General features: G+C 29.9%; 1 protein-coding gene across 27 annotated transcripts in view; it reads right to left on the reverse strand.

Moving 5' to 3' along the window:
- The window catches only part of Mhc (myosin heavy chain), a 52,626-nt gene extending 50,466 nt beyond the window's left edge, over window positions 1–2,160 (reverse strand). For 8 of the 27 annotated variants that reach the window (XM_011508073.1, XM_011508091.1, XM_011508071.1 and 5 more), the window contains exon 1: window positions 2,035–2,154. The gene's annotated coding sequence lies outside the window, so the exon portion shown is untranslated. Of the gene's footprint in view, window positions 1–2,034 lie in introns of all 27 variants that reach the window. The other 19 variants (XM_011508083.1, XM_011508082.1, XM_011508088.1 and 16 more) reach the window with 7 other exon arrangements.
- Between the last annotated feature and the right edge of the window lie 6,365 nt (window positions 2,161–8,525).

The following is an 8,525-nucleotide window of genomic DNA, read 5'->3' on the forward strand; positions in this document are numbered from 1 at the left end:
CCTTACCGTAATACCGCCTCTGGCATCCCCCGCCCCACCTTGGAACCCCACTGAATTTGGATTTGAGTTATTCTCTCCCACCCCAGCCCCGGCCCTCCTCCGCGTTATTTTCACGCCGGGCTCTTCTCTTTCTGTTATTTTCCGACTTCTGTCCCCCCCCCCCCCCCCCCCCCCGGGGAGCCCCCCCCCCCCACGCCCCACCCCCTCGTTCACCGGCCAAATCGAAAGTGGGTTCGTGGTCTTAGATTTCCATCTTGGCATTCGAAAGTCAGAATGCGCGGAATGCTAGGACTTTGTCAGCAAAGTCGGCGCACATGTGCAGAGCCAGAGAGAGAGCGCGCGCGCGCGCGCGCCCATAAACACACACGCATTCACATTCATTCCAATTTTTTAAAGCTTTGACGGCCATTACAATGTTATTTAATCGGGAGCTAACGATCTAGGCGGGATTTTTTTCATTAGACATTTATTACAAATTGTTTCGATGGTATGGCTTGAATTATATGGCCGATACATACTTTTCACGCGACTTGGTGACATATTGCAAAGACAATTAAAAAGAAAATGGAACGACGCGATACTTTCGACATATCTTATTATCAAACATTTTACATAACATTTTTTAATATTAATAAAGAACTACAAAAAAAAAAAAAAAAAAAAAAAAAAAACAGAATTTCGTACGTCTTTGAAACCCATTTAACGATACATTCATTAATAACATTCGCATATTCCATGATTTTTTCTATTGTAATATTTTTAAAGCTATTTTTACTAACCATATAAAGAGTGCTTTATTAAAAGAAAAACGATATAACAACAACATCAACAAAAATACATCATTTTTCTTTAATATAACCATAATTGAAATTCTCAATTCACTATCCCTTTGAATATTGTATTATAAAGTATAGACTTGACAATGGAAAAATCATTAAAATTGAAATCATTCAGAAATATAACAGCAAAACAAATGCTGCATAGTTTCATGTTTCACTTTAAAAAAAAATTTAATATATTTGGTAAATATGCCTAAAACAAGCAAAGAAATTACTAACGAATAATAATAAGCGTTACATGTGTCGCACATCTTTGAATTTCAACGAAGAATGGCGAGAGAGTAAACACTTTATGAATTTAATAGAGGCCAATTCGAAATTATGATAAATACAGAATGGTTATTGAAATAAAAAATATCACTCGATTAAGTATTTAATCACGAGCACGTGGACTAAATAAATATACGTTCAACAGTTCACCAAAATCCTTAATCCCGAAGATGCTATTCGAATTCACTAATCCACGTAACGATCCTATGCGTTCTTCAACACGATTTCACAATAAACTTCCGGATGAATCGTTAGAGTTGCTGAACACCGAGATGCGTCAAACAATCCTGAGCGAATAAACAGTCCTTTTCCTTCGATCGTCATCACCAGATTTAATCGGAAAAGCACACACAACAGCTGTCCTTTCTCTTCTCTGCTTTGCACACACTTCCTCCTTCTCTTACTTTCACTTAATGGCTTCCAACTCCGGGCAAACAATGTCACTTGCTCGTCAATATCTCCGAGAAAAGACTAAACCGTCGTATCCCGCCCGTCACGATTTCGCGTATCCTTACGCCCTCCTTCGCCACCCTCGTCCCTTTCACCGCATCGCCGATTTCGCCTCCTGCACCAATTAAATTATCCTGCACCTAGCAACTTTAGCAACTGACATGCAGCTGCTTAAAAGCTGCTTAAGCCCAATAACGTTTAGCGATCGTTAAGGTGCCGATCGATTAAAAAAACACGACAAAATAATCGATGCAGGTGGCAACAATAATGAACCCTTTCGTAAATACCTATCCATGCACACACACATACACCTGCGTGATGTTGCAGTGGCTCGCCTGATGTGTATATTTACGATGCGCAAGGAGAAAAATAAGGATAAAGGAAGATTAAATGAATGGGTGCGCGCGCTTCTTAATCAAAGGCGTGTTTTGGTCGGAAATACGGAGAAGCGACCGACGTGATGCTGCACACTTACGTTAGAGAGCCGTTCTGTCAGAGAACGAAGTCGGGGCTCCCAATATAAGCGCGTGCAACGTGATCCTGATGTGTAACGCGAGCCCCGATTGGATCGGGCCCTCGGCCAATCCGCGACCTCGTTACTTCCCGAGCCGATCTACCTTTTTAGGTGGAGACGGCGAGCGACGAGTAACGGCGATGGCAACGAGCAACGACTAGTAACGACCACGACGACGACGACGACGACGACGACGACGACGACGACGACGACGACGACGACGACGACGACGACGACGACGACGACGACGACGACGACGACGACGACGACGACGACGACGACGACGACGAAGACGATGATGATGACGACGACGAACTATAACGACGAGCCGCCACCACCACAGGCGAACACGTGGCAGCCGAGGGGCGGACGCTTACCGCCTCCTTGCGCGCAGTCGCGCTGGAGCCGCGGACCCGGTAGAGCACCACTCCGAATTTAAATAATATGCCTGTCGACTTTGGCAGGGCGGGGGATATTTTAGCTAGGATGGTCCGCCGATCTCACGAGCTCCCTCGCGATTATCGCCAACTTAGTCGTGGGCAGCCAAGGTGCGATTGACCGATAAAGCCGATGGCTAATCGAACGAACGATAAGGGGTGACTGTACGGTACTCGATGCTCTCTTCTCTCTCCTTCTCCCTCAGCTCTCTTGGCCATAAATCCACTCTCCGCCTGACATCTATGCCCCTCTATTTCACCGGCTTGTCTCTCCTCTCGATTCAATTGTCTTCTACCTTATTTATCGACTCTTTGCCTCTTTTTAATTCTCTTTTTTCTATTACACTTGGCACTTCAATCGCACTTGTGCATCCAATGATTTATTACACATCCTACAATCATAATCATTCGGTTCAGAAATTCACATAACAAAAATTCACAATATCTTTGCAAACAAATATATTCTAAATAATCCAATTTCATTCATACGCCATATTCTCATACCAATACATTCATCTTTCTCTATGGCTACATTCTTCCTTCAGACGTAACAAATTACTTTAGAATGGCGATAAAATTCTCGATTTATGTTTTCTGTAATAAAAAAAAAAATAATTTAGGTGTATGTTAGACTAATTTTGCAGGATATGTCAATTTTATCTATGTTCTTTGTTATTATCTCTATCAATGATATTTTGTATATAAACTGCCTTTGTCGAATTACTATGAATTGTGAGAATTTCGTTCATGGAGGAAGATATTATTGAATAGCGCAAAGAATAAAATAAGTAATTGTTATTTTAAATTGTTATTTCAAATGATTGTTTATGAATGACCGTATTAGATAATTTTCAAACTTGCTATATTATGAAATAATCATCTTCAAACCAAATATATATATATATATATATATATATATATATATATATAATTTAATATTGGGTATTTAATCTAATATATTATCGAGTATTATCGAGAAAATATCGACAAGAACACGGAATTACTTTGGTACTTTTAAACCAGCGAATGAAAGAATCAGCAACAGCGGGAGAGGAAGAAGAAGAAGTAGAAGAAGAGAGACGAGAGACGAGAATCAGAAAGAGAAATTTTACTAGCAGAATAACTGAAATTATATTGCCCTTTCATACGTTGAAAAGAGTGTGATGGATAAAATTATCCTAAATATTTGACAAAGCGTCTATGTGCTCGGGGCTGAACAAATATACGTTTTCATCACTGCACGTATACGCATGTATGCATATAAAAATTCTTCTATATTAAACTAGAATCATTTATAATTAATGACAACCAAACTAGCAGCGTAAAGAACTTGATTTAAATTTTTATTTAATACGTAAAACAATAATTAGAAGTGTAAATATCAGTTATACCGTACTTTCTTCATGGAATACATTTTCTTTCCTTATTTTTATATTCTCATTTATTAATATTTTGATTGATCGATAGATATTTCACTATTGAAATAATTGATTTTATTTTTAAAATTATTGGTTTCTTAAACAATGCATACTGATTTTATTATACTTGATTAATTAATTTGAAAGAATAGATAATATAAAAAAAAAAAAAAATTTGCAATCAAACAGTCCGATAATTTGATTTTAAATAATACCACAAATAATATAAATATTGTAATAAACCTTACAAAGCAACATTACAAATAAATAAGCATTGATTTTACAAAAATAAATTGGATAATAATTAAGCAAGTGATAACTAGTATAAATAACACATAAATAATTAAGGTAAATTAAATTTATAAATTAATTGATTATACATTCTGATAAGTAATGTTTGTCCTACATTTTTCATGTTTTTACTCTCTCCATGAAGTATCCAAAAAAACGTGCATTTGAATATTAAAGAACAAAAAAAAATTATATATAATAGTTATTTCAAATTGCATATAAAAGAGTTAAAGATTTTATTGAAAAACTAATAGATATTTTGGAATTATATATCGAGTAAAGAATTTAATCAACTAGCCTTATTAATTATTTTCATTTAAATGATGACAAAATTTTTATATACTTCAAATTGATTTGAAGATTAGTTAAACTTTCGAAACGGTATTTCTAAATGTAAAATTTACAATAAAGTATTTTACATAACATTTCAGAGTGTCTAATTTAAGATTTTATGTATACAAGAAGAGTGAAGAAAACGTGCATAATTATCAATAGCTAAACTGGTAATATATATTGTTTGTAAGAACCTAAGTTTTAGAATTTCATTTGAACTTTTTCAACCATACGTTAAATTTATTCACCTTAATTTATTTATATTTGTTCATGTAATAGAGAAAATTATTTAAAAACTTCTTACATTTATTTTATGACGTTAATTTCAAGATCCGTCAAAATTTAAATTTTGGTTAAATTTTTCATTCATATATTGGATTGATGTTTTTCTGAAACAGAGCCAAAAGCTTTATTTTAGAAAAGAATGTAAATAAATTTGGTTTTAGAATAATTTAGTTTCACCTTGCTATTTTTATTAATTAAAAAAAAAAAAAAATTTCGACATATTAGTTAAGAACGGTTAAAAAAATATCATAGCATACATTTAATACAATTAATACAGTTAAAACTACGTTAATGTATAAAATTAAAATTATAAAGAAAAATGTTTGTTGTGTGCAACACATTAGAAAGAATAAAAATATAATAAAGTTTCAAATCATTTAAGTAAAATATTACATCGATCCTATTATAATTTTAATTAAAAAAAATTTAATAATACTTATATTTTTAATATGCAGATTTATATAAAATTCAATACATTCCAATAAATATTACAATTCAAAATCTTAATACTATTTTAGCTTAAAGACTTTAGACTTTATATTACTTATTTTAAATTTAATTTAATAAATTTATTGTTTATTAAAGAAGAGATCATTTTAGCTTAGAATTAAATGAACAATTGCGTGGCTAATTAAAGTATATAAACATTAATTGATTTAGAATTATATACCTATCAATTATATACCAATCAATCCATTTTTTTGCGGCAAATGTAATTTTGCATGTTATCATAGATAATTTTTTAAAAGGTTTAAAATTAACATATTTGAAAAACTTATTAATTATAAACAATGAATTGCTATAAAAATATTATTATTATACTATTTTAAGAATATTTAGACTTTGTTACAAATGAAAATATGTATATGATTCAATTTTAATACATTAGACACACATTAATCCTAATAAATTTTAATGAAATATTTTAATTAATAAAATTTAAGTAGTTTATACAAATATTTTGTCTGATGAAATTACGAATGCGATTACATTTTTAACTGTAAACTTATAAAAATTTTCAGATTTAAAATTTCAAATATTAAAACAAAATATCTATAATTACACGTAAATAAAAAAATTGCTCAATGCTTTTTTAATTATATTTTAAAATATTTTATTAAAAATAATTATACCATTAACATATAATAATAGAAATCTTCAATAAGTGATGAAATTGTCATAAAAAGATTGCATGTAAATTTGTAAATTGTAATATTGGCTCATCAAACTAATCAGATAAATCTTTACTAATAGTTTTAAAACAATGCCAATATTTATTAAATTCGAAAATATTTATGTCATATTACCATTCGTTGTTATATTTTGAATATTTTATTGTTTTTATTAATAATTATGAAATCTAAGATGCATGAAATTAATTAAACCTCGTAGAGTTATATCAAGTATTGGATAAAAAGTTTTTAACACTTGTACTTTCTGATCTAATTTAATTTTCATAAGTACAATCTTATATAATAGGATTTTAATGATTAATTTACAGTAATCGCATAACAGTAATCGCATAATTCCTCATTTATAACATAAAAATAGCAAGGGAGCAATTAATTAAATAACTAGAACAATATTTTTCTGGATAACCTGGTTTTATAAATATTCTTTCTCTACTTGAATGGTTGAGTATTCACAAATCATTAGGCATATACATGTGCGTATGCGTGAGCCTGCGCATATACAGATATGTGTGTATGCATGTATGCGTAATTGTATGATAAATTGCGATTCTTTATTACATAATATGCAATGTATTCGAAATTATTCAAAGCCTCAACAAAAAGACTTAATTCTATTTTCTACTGACAATATAATGCAAAATAATACTAATGATAATTTATTAATAATTTTATTAATTTATTATATTAATATTGTTATGTGCTGAAATATTTCAATTTTCCCGTCATGGTAGTGGAGTTGCCAAATCAAAGTCAACACAATCTCAGTAAGAATTTGTCACTACGAAACGTATAAAGAATATTAAGTGGATGTGCCGACGAACTAATGAATATTAGTTTTATGCTTCTAATATGAGAGCATTTTCAAGAATAAATTGAAATTGAGTCAAAGATTTCCTTTCGCTTAAGAAGCTTAGAAACCAAAACGACTCTCAAGCTTTCATGGTGGCTCGTAATAAAAAATCAATTACTAGTGCTTTAGTTGCATAACTAGCCGCGCATTTGGACGATACTCCCACTACATAATAAATATGTTAATTAAATATGATGTCTATGGGATTATAAGATTGTTTTTATAGAATATAACTACGCTTTAGTTTATTGTTTTTTTTTTGTTTTTTTTTTCGTATATCGTCAAGAAAAATCTCTCTCTCTCTCTCTCTCTCTCTCTCTCTCTCTATATATATATATATATATATATATATATATAGCTTACAAAATTCCGTTTACGCGTTATTATATTATTCTATATTATTAAAAATTATTACTTTAATGCATATATTCATTGATTTGACAGTAAAATCATTTAAAAGAAAATAAATGGACATTATGAAAAAATCTTCGATATTACATGGTTTCGAAAAGTTATTATAAATTTTTTTACTCACATTTCTCTACGTATTGCGCTATTCTAATGGAAAATATTTTACGTATTATAAACAGGATAAATATTAGAGGGTTAAATAATTAAATTTATTCTTATTCTTTTTTTTTTGTTGGAACCTTCGAGAAATTGATTATTTGACCAATTAAAAATTATAATGTAGTAGAGATAATTTATAGATTGCATGTACATTCACTAATTCGTGTAACAAAATTTTCGTACATATTATTTATTTTATTAATCATTTTATTAACAATGAAAAGAATAATATAATAATAAGCCTTTGATTTTCGTAAATATTATGCAATTATTATGATACATTACATGCGACATTATATATTAAATTATATTATTTTGTAAAATCCATGCTATTGCAATATTTACAAATAACACATTTCAATGTTTATCCCTTATTTTTTCCAAGAAAAACTTGTATGGAAATCTCTACAAAAATGTTAATCTGCTGTATATGTGCATATATATACGTATGATTTTAATTGCTTCAAATAATAGTAAACTCGAGATAAAGAATTTTGAATAAAGAGTTTTCAATGTCTCAGATATAAATATAAAATTAATCTTATATTCTAGGATTTGTATATATTTTATGCCAGAAAAATATTTTTAAAATCTCAAGAATGCATTTTAATTTTAGTACTTTTTCAAAAATCATGAAACTATTTACAAAATTTTGCTCTTCAGATTTCATTGTATGTAAAATTAGCACATACTTTAGTATTTTATTGAAATGTAATTTTTGTTTTTCTTTTATAAACTTGCCCAGCGTATGAAATTTTAAAAGTAAATTAAAAAGCAAAAAGTTTCTTTACATTTTAAATAAATGTCATTTAATAGACTACATTCTAATTTAATATTTTAAAGCGATAAATTTATTGTTCTCTTGCTAATTTTCAGGAATATCAATTTATAATTAAAATATATAATTTAAATTTTATCTAAAATCTTTATTCGAATATTATAAATAACTGCAAAATTATTAATCTGCGATTAATCGATATTAATGGATTTCATTGGATATTTCAATAATAAATTTATTGCGGAATTTTCAGTTCTTCTTGATCAATTTTTTCTATAGAAAAAACAATTTAGATAC

Source organism: Ceratosolen solmsi, unplaced genomic scaffold (assembly GCF_000503995.2).
Source record: "Ceratosolen solmsi marchali unplaced genomic scaffold, CerSol_1.0 scaffold1, whole genome shotgun sequence".
NCBI lineage: Eukaryota > Metazoa > Arthropoda > Insecta > Hymenoptera > Agaonidae > Ceratosolen > Ceratosolen solmsi.